Source organism: Eschrichtius robustus, chromosome 4 (assembly GCF_028021215.1).
Source record: "Eschrichtius robustus isolate mEscRob2 chromosome 4, mEscRob2.pri, whole genome shotgun sequence".
Lineage (NCBI taxonomy): Eukaryota > Metazoa > Chordata > Mammalia > Artiodactyla > Eschrichtiidae > Eschrichtius > Eschrichtius robustus.
The window spans coordinates 111810627-111830637 of record NC_090827.1 but is presented as its reverse complement, the minus strand read 5'-3'; positions in this window follow the sequence as shown (position 1 = coordinate 111830637).

The window sequence follows — 20011 nt, the reverse complement described above, 5'->3', positions numbered from 1 at the left end:
GAAGGTTTCAGCAGCTGTTCGGAATGCAATCCAGTGCCACCGTGTCATCTATGAGGAGAAAAGAATAGTTACTGCGCAGATATTACTAGATCATTTTTTCAAGAGGGTAGATAGAATTGAATCCAGCAAGGAACCAGAACCTGTGCTATTAACGTCAGGCATGAGTGAAATTGCAGCTTGCCCTCCATCTCCTGTTGCTGATGATCCCTCAGCTCTACCATCTCCCACCTCCTCTCCCTCCTCCAGTCAGTAACTCTTCTTGCCTGTTCACTCTATGCCAGCCCCTGTATGCCAGCTGTTGTACTGTACTACTGTACTTTTCAAGGTACTGTACTGTAAAACAAAAAATGTTTTCTTTATTTTTTGTGTTTGTTTGTTTTTTATATATTATTTGTGTGAAAAGTATGTAAGGTCAGACACTATTAAACTCTTAGAGGAAAACATAGGCAAAACACTCCATGACATAAATCACAGCAAGATCTTTTTTGACCCACCTCCTAGAGAAATGGAAATAAAAACAAAAATAAACAAATGGGACCTAATGAAACTTAAAAGCTTTTGCACAGCAAAGGAAACCATAAACAAGACCAAAAGACAACCCTCAGAATGGGAGAAAATATTTGCAAATGAAGCAACTGACAAAGGATTAATCTCCAAAATTTACAAGCAGCTTGTGCAGCTCAATATCAAAAAAACAGACAACCCAATCCAAAAATGGGCAGAAGACCTAAATAGACATTTCTCCAAATAAGATATACAGATTGCCAACAAACATGTGAAAGGTTGCTCAACAGCACTAATCATTAGAGAAACGTAAATCAAAACTACAATGAGATATTATCTCACATGGGTCAGAATGGCCATCATCAAAAAATATACAAACAATAAACGCTGGAGAGGGTGTGGAGAAAAGGGAACCCTCTTGCACTGTTGGTGGGAATGTAAATTGATACAGCCACTATGGAGAACAGTACACAGGAGGTTCCTTAAAAAACTAAAAATAGAACTACCATATGACCCAGCAATCCCACTACTGGGCATATACCCTGAGAAAACCATAATTCAAAATAAGTCATGTACCACAGTGTTCATTGCAGCTCTATTTACAATAGCCAGGACATGGAAGCTGCCTAAGTGTCCATCAACAGATGAATGGATAAAGAAGATGTGGCACATATATACAATGGACTATTACTCAGCCATACAAAGAAACGAAATTGAGTTATTTGTAGTGAGGTGGATGGACCTAGAGTCTGTCATAGAGAGCGAAGTAAGTCAGAAAGAGAAAAAACACATATATATGGAATCTAAGAAAAAAGAAATGGTCATGAAGAACCTAGGGGCAAGATGGGAGTAAAGACACAGACCTACTAGAGAATGGACTTGAGGATATGGGGAAAGGGAAGTGTAAGCTGAGACAAAGCGAGAGAGTAGCATGGACATATATACACTACCAAATGTAAAATAGATAGCTAGTGGGAAGCAGCCGCATAGCACAGGGAGATCAGCTCGGTGCTTTGGGATAGGGAGGGTGGGAGGGAGGGAGATGCAAGAGGGAAGAGATATGGGGACATATGTATATGTATAACTGATTCACTTTGTTATAAAGCAGAAACTAACACCCTTGTAAAGCAATTATACTCCAATAAAGATGTTAAAAAAAAATACAATACAGTACTATATAGCTGATTGTATTAGTTGGGTACCTATGCTAACTTTGTTGAACTTACCTACAAATTGGACTTATGAACGCACTCTCAGAATGGAACTCGTTTGTATGTAGGGTTCCTACTGTATTGATTTTGGTGTTACAGTACATTTTAGCAGGTAGGCTAATATGCAAATATGGAATGCATGAATAATGAGGATCGATTGTAATTACAAAAAAAAAAACCCAAAAACTAATATCTATCGTTCAATCACTGCTTGCCAGGTACTGATCTAAACTCTTTAGGTATTTACCTCAGGTAATCCTCACAAGAATCCACTGAGGCAGGAACAATTCCCAACCCATATCCAAGACAAGAAAACCATAAACTGAGAGCCTGAGGGCCTCGCCGCTGAGAAGTGGCCCCCAACATTCAACCCCCAACCATATGACTCAGGATCCATGCTTTCAACCACATGCCTCGATGCAGAACAAGTCCACAGGTCTTTTTCTCAGCCTGACCCGCTCACCAATGTGCTTTCCTAAGTAAGATAATCATATTCCTGAGCTTGAATTAATTTGAACACTCCTTGAGGAGTGAATGAGGCTAAAATCAGTTTTTGTTTTAAATGGCAATTATTTCTTTCTTCTTGCCAAATACAGATGACAGTTACTATGTGCAAGGCACTGCCACCCAGGGTGGGGGGTGGCGGTGCTACCAGGCATGTGAGTAACCAGCAGCTGCAAAAGTGATGAAAACTGCTGACTCTGAGACTCCCCCAGTCCTCATATACTCTATTGAAGAAATTCAATTTGCATTTAATTAAGTGCCTTTGCCAGTTCTACGTCCCTGAATACATGGGGATCTCTGTACCTTAGCAGTCATGTCAGTCCAATGATAGAAGGGGTGGCATAGAGCCTGGTGGGGAGGGTGTGGTACCCCTGTCCATGCTGACCATGTTCTCACCACCATCTTCCATCTGCCCCACTTCCCTTCCCCAGACTTCAGAGCTCTGGATGTGGGACAGATATGATCATTCCATATCTCAAGAATGGAACCAAATGTTCAAATAAATTATGACATAACTGGTAAAGAACAGTAAAAGTAAGTCTGACCTTGTATTTGTGAACTTGCAATTAACCATTTAAAATGTGTTTTAAAAACCACTTAAAGATGTGAAGGGATTTTGCATTTAATCTTCACATCCCTGCAGGAAAGGCATTACTGCCTCTATTTTACCAAGGCTTGGAGAGGGTCAGTGATTTCCCTTCAGTCATGTGACTGATAAGCAGGAGAGACAGAACTGGAATCACATTTTCTGTATCTTCACCCAGCGCTCCTCTTGCTGTCTTTGGACAGGTCCAAGAACAAAGCAGTGCATCCCAAGCAGGTAACTCAGCACAAGCAAAAGCACAAAGGACTGATGAACTTCCACCACCCAGCTGCTGATTACTCTTCATTCCCTTGGCAGATATTTATTGACCCTTGCAATGTGCCAGGGATATAATACAACAGTGGACAAAATAGACACAGCTTCTGATACCATAAGAAACACCCTGAGTTAGCCACTGAAGGTGAAATATGCAGGTGTTAGGAGAGCAGGTAACAGGAAGCCCTCACCCTGCCAGGGAGTCCAGGCAATTCTCACTGGGAAAGTGACATTGTGGCTGATATAGAAAAGGGATGGCAGGAGGCAGCTGCTAGGAAAAAGGAGATATAGGTACAAAAACCCAAAGGTAGGAAAGATTTTGCAAAATCTGAGAAGCTAAGAATCCAGACAGGGGAAAGAAACATAAAAAGAGGGGATGGGATGGTGGGACATGAAGTGGGACTGGAACGGTAGGGCCAGATCTTGTAGGACCTTCTACCACAAAGACCCAAAGGCCTTGAACAGTGGACCAGACACCAGGTCTCTCAACTGTCAGGGGTCCCTTGTTGAGGAGGAAGGAAAGCCCATTAAGCGCTTTAATCTCTCCCCCCTAGGTCATTTCCTCCAGCTACAAATGAATCATAGTTTCCTTCTCCACATCCACATGGCCTGGGTACTGAGGCTTGGAGCAGGGACCTGTTTTCCAGGTGCAGTCTCACCAGTGTCATATAAAGGGGAATTATTCCCCTTCCTGCAGCTCGACTCCTAGCACAGACCGGCCCCACCAGTGTAGGCTTTCCTCATGGCCAGATCATATTACAAGCTAATATCTAATTTGTAAGTTCTGTATCTCACCTCGGTTTCACTGCATTGTGGCTTCCAAATGAACGTTCACTTCTTCCTCTTTCAAAATTAGCTGAGTGCCCTATGGTGAGAGAAGGAACACAGAATGTACAACTGGTCAAATAAAATGGAGAGGCCCGGAATGGCTATCCAATCCCTGGGATGTAACTCTATCTCTTAGCTAACAATCTGTAAAATGGGGTCCTAATTCTGCCATCACAGAGCTGCATAGAGTCCAAAATCAAGTGGAATGTTTAATGGACTGGAATTCACATTCTAATACCAGCTCTCCCACTAATCATCTCTCCTGTCTTCAGTTTCCCCATCTGTAACATAAACCAATGGAAATCAATATGCTCTAAGGTCCCCTTTAAATATAACATTCTTTACTTTGCTGTGTGATTAGTGGCTAGAAGATTATTTTGAGAATTCTCAAACTCTAGGAATTAATATCATTGTAGTAACATTGCTATATTTTTTTAAGTGTCAAAATTACTAAGAGTTTTTGGAGATAGAGCAGAGGACAGGTAAGAGTAAACAACATTTTGGTAGAGCAGCAGAATGGTCCCAATTCTTCCCAGCCCCATATCCATGCCATGTAGCCTCAGAGTATATCCCACGATGGCCTTGCTTTGGGGCAATGTGATGTTGATGAGTATGATACAAGCAGGCTCAAAAAAAGGCTTGTACAATTGAGGTTGCTTCTCCTGCTTTCTTCTCCAGCTGTGCAAAAGATATGCCCAGACCAGTCCACCGGCCCCATGAGAAGATGAGGAACAAGTGAAGCAGAGCCAACCTACAGACACATGAGCAAGCCAAGCCAAACTGCAGACTCATGAGTGAGTCCAGTCAAGCCCTGCCAGGACCATCCTACATAATCTGATCCCTGCCAATGAGCTAGAAATAAATATTTATTGTTGTATTCTACTGAGTTTGGGGGCAATTTGTTACACAGCATTATTTTAGCAGCTGACACAAATCTGAACCTAAGTACTTCACAATTACTTTAGTTTACAGAAAAAAGTAATCTCCGACTTGTCTCTCTGATTTGTATTTCTATGTCTTTGTCTGTCTTCCATCTTCCTTTCTGTCTCAGATAAAGACATGTCCTCTCTCTGAACCAATACTAATCCTACCTGCTCTGTCCCAGTTCCCTTCTTTCCAACCTCCCTCCCTGACATCCCTTCATCCATCAGAAGGGTTAATGCATCTTGCCATCTTTAAGGTTGACTTTTCTTAGAAAGCTGGATTTAAGAGAAGACGTCATTGTCTGAGAACAATTGGCTGTAACAACCCATCTTGTTTTGGAGTTTTAAAATAAAAGTGTCTATCCTCTGGTATCACCTCCCCCCCCAAAAAAAGAGGGATAAACATCCTAGAACTGATCTTGACCAACCCTACTGGAGACCTCTCGCACCCTGGGAAGTGGCCCAATAGGAGGACTGACTACAAAGAGCTGCATCTAGGGCAGGTCGGTGGGGGGGGGGGGGTGTGTGTGTCAAAAATGGAAACTCCTTAGTGAGGGGAGATCAGAGTCCTCCCTTAAAAATCATTGCAGCCTGTGCAAGAATATGTCCACCCTAATCAGCCTCACCTGGCACAGAGAAAAAAGCCTCAAATATGGTAGTGAAGCTGTCCAGAGATTTGAGCCTCCCACTGGCAATTATCACCTAGAGATTCAACTCAGTGGAAGGGATTTAACCCTTGGTAGCTCTTTTATGAAAATTATTATTGACTCCTAGTCTGAAACAATCTAAACAATAAAATTAAATGTATTTACTTATATCTTTTCTATTGAAATTTAATTTACTTTTCAGAAATGTTAAATATGCTTCTAGAATCTTGTCTAAATAATGTTTAACTTGGTTTTTCCTTGGTTTTGGTCTAGGACTAGAGGCTAGACCATCAGCATTCTGTGGTTATTCCTCTTCTTATATGTGAAACTCTACATCAAGGAATTTGAAATAAAAATAATAATTTACAAGGGAGATATAAACATCCTATGGGAGGGGACAGTCACAGAAACATTAAGTGATATTTATAATATGTGACAATATTGTATATAATTTATAACAGTAAGTATTCAGGAGTGTACATTAAAATGTGAATTCATTTAAATAAAGGGATTTTTAGAAGTGTAGCATTAATAAACTCCATAAAACAAGATGCTCTGTCACTTTTATTTATAACTATATACTGAGCAATTTTCAGGGTCCACTCAGATACTTGTGAAAAATATGGATGAATGGATGAAACAAAATATACATATCCTTTTATGTGTCAAGTATGCTCATAAGGTGAAGGAAAATAATAATAATAATAAAACAAAATCCATCATCTTAAAGAGGCTTCTGTCATTCTAGTTCTGATCATATTTTACAATTCAAGAATTAGGCTGTTCTGATTTATGGTAGGTTATGACATATATCTTTAGGCCAAATATGCCTGCAACTGGAATAGAAGCACCTTGTTACAGAATTTTGACCAAACCATTTTTGATAGAATGTTCTCCATGTATCTATCTCTGAGCTTATAACCTTGGTATAATCATCACTTTGGGGTACTGTAACTCCCACTAGAATGGCAGACCTTTGAGGACCAGGACTACATTCTATGCTCAATCTATGGCATGTTGTAATTGCTTAATAAATGTTCATATTCATAGAATGACCAACTAGATTCATTAATGGGCCTCCCAAATTTATATTTTTATTAGAACAAGTGTCCAATTTAAATCCTGATTTTTAAAAGACAGAAATAAATGACAATGAACCAAAGGGTCACGATCACATATCTGTTAGACAATTCTTCCGAAAATGTACACATCATCCAATTTTGCAGAGTTTTGTGCCAGGAATGGACACTATGAGGTAAATGTGCTGAGAATAGAATAACCAGGTTAAAGACAAGAGGCAGATCAAGGTCCTCCAGGGCTCCTGACAAATAGCATGTCTCTTTCTTACCCAAGTTCTAAAGCAACTGCGCACAAAATTAGGACGTTGGAAGATGGGAGATAAAACACCAACTTTATTTTTAGTAAAGGCTAGATCTATGAGAAACTAAAACTTCTCACAATAAACTCCAAAATTACATACAGCCTTGCACATCCCACTACAAGCTTTGCTGGACTACCACTCAGGAGGCAAATCTTTGCAAAAATGGTCCTGCTTGGAGCAGCAGAGACAGCAAGTTCTCCCAGTGGGAATCTGGTTTCCAAGAGAGAAAGGGAGAGAGAATGGGACCGGACTATGTGAGTCCAGTCTCTCTTTCATGACTCAAACATCAGAAAACCCTTCAGGAATAGCTGAGTGAGGCAACATGAGAGGCCAGAGGGATACTCTCATGATGTTTCTCCACATTCCTACCAACCAAATCCTAGTCGTCAAGAGGAGTTCGGGATGGGCAGAGCACTTCTGAGAAAGAGTGAGCTTGAGAACATGGGTCAGTGGGTGAACCAAGATCAAAACCATCAATGAGTTCGTTAACAAGAAGGCTCAAAACAAGCCCAGAACTTCAAGATCTCCCAGACCATTTATGTTGCTGCAGACACCTTTCCTACCCTCCCGTTCTTTCTCCAAGCCCTGACAACCATATATTTCCTCTGTTCTACCGTCAAAGCACACCGAATGAAGTCATTATCCCTATTCTTTTCAAAATCAATGTCATCCTTTCATAGTATAGACCTGCCTTATTTTTTTAAATGACAGAATCTCCTTCCTTGTTTTTTGGATATGCATGCATTAAGTGCAATTCTAACTTTTCAAGAATCTCTTCAGTGTTTAATTTTCTGTGGGACATACAGTGAAGAAAGGAGTATATATGTCCTTAAAGAGTTAAATGCTGAAAGAAAAAAGATACTGGGCATTTCCAAAGCTTCTATTCTGAAAGTGCGGCAGGTTGACTCTGATTAAAATACCACACATTGTAAAATGTGTGAAAGAAGGTGAACTGGGGCCAGCAAAAATATTTTGGTCCTCCGGGTGAGTAAAATCTTGGATGACATGATTTTCATGTATTCTATACTGAGCTGAAGGTTATCCGAATTTGAACAAGGCATCATCTTTTCACACTGAAAATTGGGACGTTATTGCTTAGCTCATGTCAGAACTACCAGAAATGGTATTTCTATAATATAGATGGTCTTTTCTTAACTACAGCATTGGGCTTTCCAGGGTCATGTGTTTTAGGAAATAGCTTGCTTAAATTGTTTTCTTCTGTGCCAGTGAAAGAAACAAACATTGTTATATATTTAGGACATTATTATATATATATATATATATATATATATATATATATATATATATATAATATATATATAATATATAAAATATATAGTTATATAAATATATATATATATGTTCTGTTTCTCTGAAGAACATTTACTAATACACCAGTCAAACAAAACATGGGTTACCTACTTTGTAAATACCTGCCTCCTTTATCTTTTTTCTTATCTTTATTGAGATATTATTCACATATTATAAAATTCACTCTTTGAAAGTGTACACTTCAGCAATTTTTAGTATATTCACAGAGTTGTACAACTATCACCACAGTCTAACTTTAGAACATTTTCAATACCCCCAAAGAAACCTCATACCCATTAGTAGTCAATCCCCACTTCCCACTCCTTATTGCCAGTCCCTGGAAACCATTAATATGCTTTTTGTCCCCATAGATTTGCCTATTCTGGACATTTCATATAAATGAAAGCATACAGTGTGATCTAATGTGACTGGCTTCCTTCACTTAGTATAATGTTTTCAAGATTCATTTGTCCGTTTATTGGCACTTAATTTCTTTTTATCACTGAATAATGTCTCATTATGTATATATAACATTTTTATCCATTCATCAATTGATGTATATTTAGGTTGTTTCCACATTTTTGTTTTCATAAATAATGCTGTTATAAATATTTGTGTGCAAGTTTTGTGTAGACATATATTCTCACATATTTTTCCCATATGCCTAGCAGTAGAATTGCTGGCTTATTCTCTTTTACCTTTGAGCAAGGGAAAAACAAAAAAAAACAAAAAACTATGGGGATTGGGGGATAAAAAGGAAAACCCATACAGTCAGCACAAAATCCACTAATAGTGCCATATTGGGATATATTGTTTTCCTTTTCTACTATAACAAATTACCACAAATTTAGGAGATTAGACAGTATAATTTTTAAAAATTATTTTCAATTCTGAAGTCCAAAATGGGTTAGCAGAATTGCATGCCTTCTGGAGGCTACAACTTCTTGAGGCAGCTTGCTTTCTTTGGCTCATAGCCCCTTCCTCTATCTTCAAAGCTAGCAGCATAGCATCTTCAAATCTCTCTCTTTCTCTCTCATCTCTGCTTCTATCCTCAACATCTCCTCTCACTCTCCCGCCTCCCCCTTATTACAACCCTGTGATTATATTGTGAATACCCAGATAATCCAGAGTAATCTCCTCATCTCAAAATTTTTAACTTAATCCCATCTTCAAAGTCCCATTTTCCATGTAAAGTAACAGATTGTGGGGATGAGGATGTGGACATCTTTGGACATCCTTATTTTGCCTACTATGATTTGACTATCATGAATTGTGATTTTTTTTTTTATACCAGATACTTTGGGGGTAGCATGTATAGTCCATTGGTATTATAAACTTGAACTATCCAAGCATAGAAATTAAAATTAATTTTGATTTTATAAAATGAGAGAAACCTGTTTGCTATTTTCATTTAGATAAATATGAACCTTAGTGCTATAGAAATAGTTAATCAAAGTGGTTATATGAATGGGTTCTTGAGTTAGATTTCTGAGGATCAAATCTTAGCTTTCTCATTTATCAACCAAGTGATTTTGGCAAGTTATTTAAACCTTCTGTGTCTTAGTTCCTTCTTCCATACAATGGAGAATATAAGAATATTATTTTGTAGACTTGCTTTAAGAATTAAATATAATAATGCATTCAAAGTTCTTTCAAGAGTGTCTAGACTATAGTAAATCCTAATATATGTTTATTATTGTAAAATTATTATTAAGGTGAATCGGTAAGCCTAAGACCACATGAAGCAATGAAAATTTGTTTCTATAGGAGAGCTTATGTGATTTATCAGGAAAATCCCCAGCTTTGTTTCTTTATAGAATTCTATTTTTTGTTACCAATTTCTAAGATTTTGAGTCAAGCCAGCTGTCCCTATACTAAAATGTTTGGATCTCACTAGAGACTCTAAGCTTTATAATATAGAAAATGAGCCTAGAGGTCTTTATCTAGTGTCCCACTGTGACTTTAACCCTCTAAATAGCACAACAGTCACAATTAATATACAGTGGTTAACATTAATTGAGCACCTACTATGTGCCAGAAACTATTCTAAGCATTTAATAGGAATTAATTCACTTTAATTCTCACTCCATCCTTGTGAAGTAGATAGCAATCTCCATTTTAGAGAGGAGGAAACTGAGGCGCAGAGAGTTCAAGCATCTTGCTCAATACTGCACAAGCTGGTAAGAAACAAACCCAAGAATCTAAGCTTGATCGCTTGTTCTCAGGTGTGTGGATCTTTCTACTAGAGAGGCCATGAATATGGAAGGTGAGAGCCATCTGTGCAGCCAGCCTGTCTGAATTCAAATTCTGGCTCTGTGACAGATACAAGCTGGGCAACCAGAGGTAAATGGCTTAACTTCTCTGGGTCTCATCTGTAATTGGTCGTGGATGTAACATCTACCTTAAGGGGTCACTGTGGGGAGTAAATACAACCCCATTTACAACATTTAGCACATTGCTTCATCCACAGCAAATGGTCAATAAGTGTTACCACATTGGAACTGGTTTCTTTTGAAGTAGGTTCTGCCTTTTAAATATCTTCAAAAGTAAAAGAAAATTAATTTTAACACCTATGCTCGGTCACTGTCCCTGATATTTGCGTATGAACTCATGCTTAGTCCTCAACAGATTTCCTATGCAATTTCTTACTCACTCATTCATTCGTTTGTTCATTGTCTTATTGCTTCAACAAAATGTTTTGAGCCTCCAGCATAAGCTAAATTCTACATCATAGGTTCTCATATCCAATCCTTGAAAAAAAAAACATGCAAATGTTACTAATTGTCTCCCTTTTTCTGATGAGGAAGTGGAGACTCAGAGACACTGATGACAGTGGCAGAAGGTGGAGTCCCAGAGAACAAGGATTCCTTCTCCCATCCAGCAAACATTTACACTATCCTTTCTATCAGATTGTGGAATGAGCGTGGACTGAGCAAACACAGCTGACCATGAGGCCTGCCTTGACCAGTTGTCAGCTATTGATCTGCAATAGTCTATTTAATCTACATCTCAGTTTCTTCATCTATGGAATAGGAATGATAATATCTACCTCTTAGGGTATGAAATAACTTAGTATATTGTATGAATAACTTAGTATATTGGCATGCCTACATGAGATTAGGTGTCCAAGTGGTTAGTTTTGTTGTTATCATTTAAATCTATGTTGTAATTTCTTTGTAAAACTTAGCCTGCTCTTTCTAAAGAAACACTAATATGCTCTTTGTATAGAATGCATTAGGGAAAACTTTTCATCTAAGTTTTTTTTTAATATAAATGATGAAAAGGTAGCCTGGAACATTTTACACATCTGTTACAAAACCTCTGAGAGTTGTCTGGAAGAAAAGAGTTGAATCCAAAGCAGGTGGCTGGGCAGGACATATTGGTCTGTGTGAAGGGTTGGACTTCCCTCAAAAACTCACACATTAGGGACAAAGTCCTAGGGAACTGTGAGAAAACAGTAATTAATGACTATAAACACTGCTTCCGGTCCTCGTGATAAAGTTTCTGTACAGAGCCATAAAGAGATCAGTTCCACATTTTGTATTCACCTAACTCCAAAGCATCATTAACCAACAGGAGTGAAGTCCTACTAGCGCAGAGCACCAGCCACTAGGCATTTTATGTGCATTATCTCATTTTTATCCGTACAACAACTGACATGGGCTGAATTATTCCTCCCCCCCCCCCAAATTCATATGATGCAGTCCTAACCCTCCATGGTCTTATTTGTGTATAGGGTTCTTACAGATATAATTAGCTAAGATGATGTCATCAGAGTCGGCCCTAACCCAATATGACTTAGGTCCTTACAAAAAAAAAAAGGAAATTTGGACACAGACACGCACACAGGGAAAATATCATGTGAAGATGAAGACAGAGATTGGGGTGATGATTCTACAAGCCAAAGAATACCAAAGATTGCCAGCAAACCACCAGAAGCTAGAAGAAAGGAATGGAACAGATTTTTCCTTACAACTGTCAGAAGAAAGCAACCCAGCCAACAGCTTGATCTTGGACTTCCAGCTTCTAGAGCTATGAGACAATAAATTTCTTTTTTCTAACCCACCCAGTTTATTGCACTTTGTTATGGAAGCCCTAGCAGTGTAGCAACAATCCACAAAGGGAGGTATTATTATTCTCACTTTTTGGAAACTTATCCCTAGAATATTTATTTGTCTTTCCCAAAGAACCATAGCGAGTGATTGACAAAGTTGGTGGGCTAGCCTTATTCCAAAGTCCATGCTTCTGGGCATTGTGGGTTCCATTTTCCACCTTCCTTCTAATCTTTATGAAGAAAAAGGGTATCCCTTGTTTAAATGTTGCACTGGAGAGCAAAACTTTCTTAGAAACCAAGTATATTTTGTAGAATAATCATTCACACCCATAAAGACTATTGACCTGCTCCAGTGAGAAACACATCACAACACAGTAATAATAGCAAACATTTAAACAGTACTTTGTAGTACTTACTGGGGTTGGCTTAGGTTTTCATAAGAATACCTGTGAGGAGATGTTGGCATCCCAGAGGAGGAGCAAAAAAAATGAGGCTGTGGGATTTGCCAAAGCAACACAATGAACATGTGGACAAGCCAACACTAGAACCACAGGTTCCTAATCCACCATGTTGTCTTCCTACCATGAATATAAGCTTTACTTGCTTCTTCTGCATCTATTTACTTCTTACCTGTAAGCAAGAAGAGTACCTTATTAGAAAGGATAGTCAGTCAGGATACCTTATTAGAAAAAGCATGGCCGTTGGTGCTGGACAGATGAGTTCAATTCTCAGTTATGTTCAGCAAGACCCTCAGTTATATTCTCAGTTATTCTCAGCTATGTTCAGCAAGGGCCTCAATTTCTTTAACTGTGAAGTGGACTGTTGTGAGGATCAATGAGATAAACTATAAAAAGTGTCCCACTAAGGACGTTGCATTGCACTCTTCAAGAGAATACCTGGCTTAATCCCAACTTCACCATTTATTCAGGGTTGTGTCTTGAGCTCATTTCAACATCCTTTGCTTATCTGTTAACTCATACGTACCCAGGTTGTTGTGTTGCATGGATGCAATAACGCTTTCTACATTTTTTATTACTATGCATATGCAAGCAATTAATTATAAGGTATCTAAAGAGCTATTTTAAATGCCCAGAATATAGAAGGCATTAAATAAATATTTGTTTAATGAATGAAAACTACTACGTCCCACCCAACTCCAAGATTTAAAAGAACCTGTCATGATAAACATAAAAAGATAGATTTTACCTAAACAGTATCTACTTTGGTGAGAAAAAGGAAGAGAGAGCCCATTTACTCTAGAAAATTAGAACTTACTACTTTGACTAATAAGAGCATCTCACGTCTTAGTTTTAATTTTAACTAAAATCCAAAATTTCATTACAGAAAACTCTGGGCAGTTTCTTTTAACTGTGAATTTAATTTTAAATCTTCTCATCCCATACTTCAATATTACTACAACTAAAACATGTTTTAAACCATGTTCCTATGCAAATATTTTTTAGAAACACATATGGATTTTTCTCAGAGGAATTCTAACAAGAGTGTTGAAATCATGTCTAATCTGGGTTTGATAACTGATAACTGGAGATGCTAGGAAGACATATCTCAGTTTTCCTTTGGAAACTAACATCAAATGATACACTGAATGTTCAAAGTCAGTGCCTATTAATGCTTGTACATATGGTATTAATTCCACATTAATTCTGTCAAAAGTGATATCATAGTTAGAAGTTCCAAATGATGACATCACTAAAACAACTTGGTTTTCATGAGTGTGGGACCAGTCAGTGCCAAAATCCAGTTCAACCTATTCATCCTTCAATTCTGACAAGTTCAGTTTAATTAGTTCATGGCCTCATAATGAACAAGAGACTGGCTTTCTGTCCAATTTCCAGAGCCGTTTCTATTCTCTTCAACTTAAGTGCCAAATGCTTACACTGCTTTGCCCAATTTATACCTTTGCCTATAATTACTGGTCCCCAAGGTGTGATTGTCCTTTTTCATAAGAGTTTGTGCAGCTGCCAACATGAAGTTGTAAATAAATTGTAATACCGTTGCTATGAGGTGTAAAAATCCCACAGCTCATATCCAGAGCCTTGTATAATAAACTCAAGTAAACATTCCATTTCCTGCAAGTGATTGTGGTCTGTGACTAGATTTAGAAAACAGGGCACTAAGTCATCTTTCTTTAATGAGTCGTTGAAAACAAAGTTGTATCCCATGAAACCAAAACCTGTCCTTGACCAAAACAAACAGCTTATTTGTAAAAGGGGGACAGATTTTTCTGTAGCTCATGATCTGAGTTCCATTTTTGTCGTCACAGAGTGCTTGAACCATAGCAACCCCACCACCCCTCGCCAGCACCCACTACCAATGAAGTACAAGAGATGATCGATTTTCTAACAAGAGAGGCAATGTGCTATAGGAGGAAAGAATGAGAAAATCAAATGTAGAGAGACCCAGTTTTATGGCTTATCCTTCTACTTCCTAGCTGTGTGACTTTGGCCATCTAAAACTTCTGTGCCTTGGTTTCTTTGGCTATAACTTGGGGAAAATGATGTCTACAAAACAGGGTTCATGTGATCATGATAATGGATAAACATAAAGCGCTTAGCAACAGCTCAGTCCAACAGTTAGTGACACAGAAATGGTCATTTCCTCCTCCTTTTTCTTTGGAGTAGACAAAATACCCTGCATTTCTCGGTTTCCACTGGACCAACTCTTAGCCTACTGTGTGGAATTGTGCTGTGGTCGAAAAACAAGCCATATTTTTTCTAGCATCACTGTTCTTAAAATCCCTAATAATGCTTTCCTTTAAAATTGTCTCATCTGTGAAAGGTTATCAACACTGCCAAAATGATACCCGAACTATGAACTCTATTAATTTCTAAAATTCATTAAGACTATTGGAATTTTTCTCATTTTATTTTTTTAATCAAAATAGTTTACTGATTATTTTTCTTGCTTAGTTATAAAAGAATTTAAGAAACTTAAACACTTCATATCAGAATTTTATCTTATGGAAATCAGAGAGACCATGTGTTCAACTTAAACATTAAAAATATATTACATTTGAACCAATTAGGAAAGAAATAATTACTAATTAAGGTCATTGGGTACCCAAAAATAGCCCAGGTCTTATAGTCGAAATTAAATTAATCAAGATTAACAATTCATTTCTTTGTGTGGCAAAGACCATTAATGCTACCAAGTATACATGGTTTTTCCAACCATGTATATTTCCCAGCCTCCCTTGTAGTTAGTTTTCATTTGGGATCATTTGACTAGTTCTGGTCAATGGACCGTAATTGGAAGTGATGTGTATTTCTTTTGGTTAAAGGAAGTTGAGACTAAGTGTGCCTCCTCCATATCTCTCTCCTCCAGCTACAGAGGCCTGGAAAACATGTACCAGATGACATAGTACAAGATGAAGTAGAACCATATTATAGACTTTTGCACCAGTGAGAGATTAAATATTATAATATTAATATCAAATATGTGGGGGTTCTTGTCTTTTGCATTAATTATCTGTACCTTTCTACTAGATCACAGTTCATAGTTCACCTTTCTTTGTGTTCTAGAGAGGTTATGCCTGGTTTGTCAGCCTTTACCAGTCCCTAGGTATCCTTGGGGTCACATTCAATCTTCCCTTAAAAAGTATACCTTCCCAAGTTACCATATGATCCTACAATCCCACTCCTGGGCATATATCCAGAGAAAACTCTAATTCAAAAAGATACATGCACTGCAATGTTCATAGCAGCACTATTTACAATAACCAAAACATGGAAGCAACCTAAATGTCCATTGATAGATGAATGGATAAAGAAGATATGGTATATATAGACAATGAAATATTATTCAGCCATAAAAAAGAATGAAATAATGCCATTTGCAGCAACATGGATGGACCTAGAGATAACCATATTAAGTGAAGTAAGTCAGAGAAAGACAAATATCATATGATATTACCTATATGTGGAATTTAAAAAAATGATACAAATGAACTTATTTCTAAATTAGAAAGAGGCTCACAGACATAGAAAACAAACTTACAGTTACCAAAGTGGATAGGAGTTGGGGGAGTGATAAATTAGGAGTTTAGGATTAACATATACAAACTGCTATGTATAAAATAGGCAAACAACAAGGACCTATTGTATAGCCCAGGGAACACTACTCAATAGCTTGTAATAACCTATAATGGAAAAGAATCTGAAAAAGAATATGTATATGTATATATGTATGTATATATATATATATATATATACATATATATATATACACATACATACATATGTGTATATATATATTTAAAACTGAATCATTTTGCTGTATACCTGAAACTAACACAACATTGTAAATTAACTATATTTCAATTTTTAAAAATGTGATTGTGATGGTGTAATATGAAAAATAAATAAAGGTACTTTAAAGATGAACTTAAAAAAAAAAAAAGAATACCTTCTCAACCTTCCCATTAAGTTGTGTTTGGGTTTCAAAGCATGTTTCCTATTTACAGTTACCATGGGAAATTCACCAGACAAAGCATCATTGTGGTGACCACAGCTTTCTCAAGTGGGTACCACTTTCACTTCTACTTTGTCCCACCATGTCTGCTGGGCACCATGTCCCAAGATGCCAGTGTTCATATTGGTTTCCTGTAGCTGCTATAACAAATTACCATGAATTTCATGGCTTAAAAGAACAGACATTTATTCTATCACAGTTTTGGAGGGTAGACGTTAGAACAAAGGTCAGCAGGCTCTGGTGCCTATAGAGGTGAATCCTCCCTTGCTTCTTCCAACTTCTGGTGGTACTGGCATTCCTTGGTTTCCTTGCCTTGTACTCTGCTTCATCTTCACATCCACTTCTCCTCTGTATGTGTCTTCTCCTTTGTGTATCTCTTATAAGGATACTTGCCTTTGGATTGAGGACCCATCCAGATAAGCCAGGATGATCTCATCATCTCAAGACCCTTAATTTTGCTACATCTGCAGAAACCCTTTCTCCAAATAAGGTAACATTCACAGGCTCTAGGAATTATTAGGATTTGGACATATCTTTTTGGAAAGCATTTTTAGGCCTACTAAAATGTCTTCTGTGCTAAGGTGAGCAACACAGAACATCCTCCCATCTATGTTGCCTTCTAATATCAGGTTCTAACGCACAGTTGCCTTGCTCCTCTGTGTCTTAGAGTTTTCATTACAGAAGGATAAAATGTTATTTTAGCTTTTCACTAGTAGCTCCCATTTCCCTAAGACAAAGGCATAGGCCATGGGCAAACAGACCAACAGGACTTCCTTAGGCACTGATTGTCAAGGCTGTGTCCTCAAGCCAAAACTTTCTTTGGGAAGAACATTTCCTACCCTAAAAGATACCGGGCCAGCCCAATTATCAGGTCACTAGCCCTTCATCAAGATTTTGATTTCTAGGACTACTCAAAATACAGACTCAAACCTGGACCCCAGGTACACTTAGTTATTTTTTATCTTTCAGTCCCATGACACTCTGAGAGCCTTGTAATCATAATTACTCATCACTCTTTTCTTAGCTCTCAGTGTAGATGCCTTATTGACTTTAACTGAAGTGCACTGAAGTGACAAGCTAATAACATAACATTTCAAAATCACATATTGAATCACCAATATCCCCATCTTGAATAATTAGTACTTTAGGACTATAATTAAATATATCAGAACAGAAATACACCTTCAATCATGTCATAAGCCCCTCATGTTTATAGATGGGACAACTCAGATCCCGAAATGATGACTCACTCAAGATCACCCAGCTATTCAATGGTGAGTCACAATTACCAGTTTATGTGTAGGAGGTGACCAAGACCATTAGTTCCAGGTTAGAAAACCTGAGTTTGAACCCAAATGCTGACACTTCCTAACTGCTGGAAACTGTTCCAAGGAAGTCACATGGCTTTTCTCAGCTTCAGCTTCTTCCTCTGAAACATGGAGAGGGTACTATCCTTCCTATTATCTGTGTAGCTCAAGTAAAACAGCACAGGTAAAAAATGTCTTGTAAACTATCCCCAACTAGTATGAGCTCCTCAATAATAGAGAGCCTGTAGTATCCTTGATTGCCACTCTAGCACATGGCTCAGTGACTGAAACTTGAACAACATTTAGGGAAAGCTGAGCCAATGGTCAAGTGAATCAACTAGTTAATGAAAACTTGTGCTGTGAAAGTAGAAAGTGGTGTCACTCTCATATAAAATGAGACTGTAGAGAAATAGAGATTAACAGTCAGGCTCTGGAGCCTGACTGCCTGGATTCAAATCCAAGCACCAGCCCTACTACCTGTGTCACCTAGGGAAAATCACTTAACCTCTCTGTGCTTCAATTTCTCATCTGTCAAAGGGGAAGAGTCTTGGCACTCACTGCATGGAGTTAAGGTGAGAATCAAATGATACAAGGCCTGGCTCAGAGTGACTACCTATAAGTATTTTCATTATAAATTCATGTTTATATCCTTTCCTGGAATGCATTCTAATCCAGCTTCCCTTTGTGTTTTCAATCCAGCTTTGGCACTGTTCCATTATCATGAGTTTCCATATGCTTTATCTCATTTTGACTGATTAAAAAAAGCGAACATCATAGAAACCTTTGTATTAACGTACGAATATTCACTGTAACAAAAGGCACACAGATAGCCAAGGACAATATATCAAGATTGCATCATGTTGCATCAAAACGGCCCTCTGATACCGTAAGAAAGCACAGCCTTGAAAGATGATGCCAGAGTATTAGGCATATTACAAATGAGATTATCATAACCTCACCCAGGAGTGATATGATTTAACCTGTGGTTCTCACTTGGTCTCCTGGTGTTTCTTTAGAAATGCCATTGTCTATCTAATCTGTTCTGAACATCAGTAATACTGTAATTTTACTGGCAACAAACGACTACATGTTTATAAACCAAAGTTACCGCTGTGACTAAAGAGTGTGGTCCACCCTCCTTACCTGCTCTTGCATGGCGCTTTTCCTGGGGTGCCCTGCATCCACCTCTGCATCCACTTAACAAATTTTACCTTCAAAATTCAATGCAAGTGCCCCTTGTCACTTCAAAAAAATTCCCTACTTGCTATTTCTCTACACATTTAGCTATAAGATCTAGTGAGGAAGGACCCAAGTCTGATGCATATTTGTATCTAAGTGACATAGAACAGTACTGCTGTGTTGTAGGTACTCAGAAGTGTCTTTTTGAATGAAACAAAAATCCATGAAAATGACTTTTAGTTAACCTTGATGGGTTGTATTAACAAGCAGAAGTCCAAAATATTTTTAGGAAAAATATATAAAGTAAAAACTTGAAATATAAAAAACATCTTATTTTCCTAATAATTGGGAAAAGATCAGTATTTTTTGACATTATCAATCTAGCTGTGGAATACTGATGTTCTATGGAAACATTAAGACGAACTGAATTACACTATTCAAAACCACAAAGAGCAGGTAAAAGAGTGAAGTATGAACAACTTAACAAAAATTAACAAATATGCTCTTACACAACTCAAACCTAATCCCCACTGGTACCAAGGCATAACGATGAGAAAAATAATAACTGCTATGTACTGGGAACTCTTATGCTACGATGTCTATAATTCATTTTTTCTAAGCATCACAAAAGCCTTGCAACTTAGACTCTATCATTACTATTTAATTTTTTTAAAAAACTGACATTAATAAATGCTAAATAAATTACCCAGAGGCACAGCGTCAGTGAGTGAAGAAGCTATAATTTGAACTTGTATGCATTTGATGCAAAGCCCATGTGTTTTCTCCATGACCTAGGTTGAAATAAGTAGGAG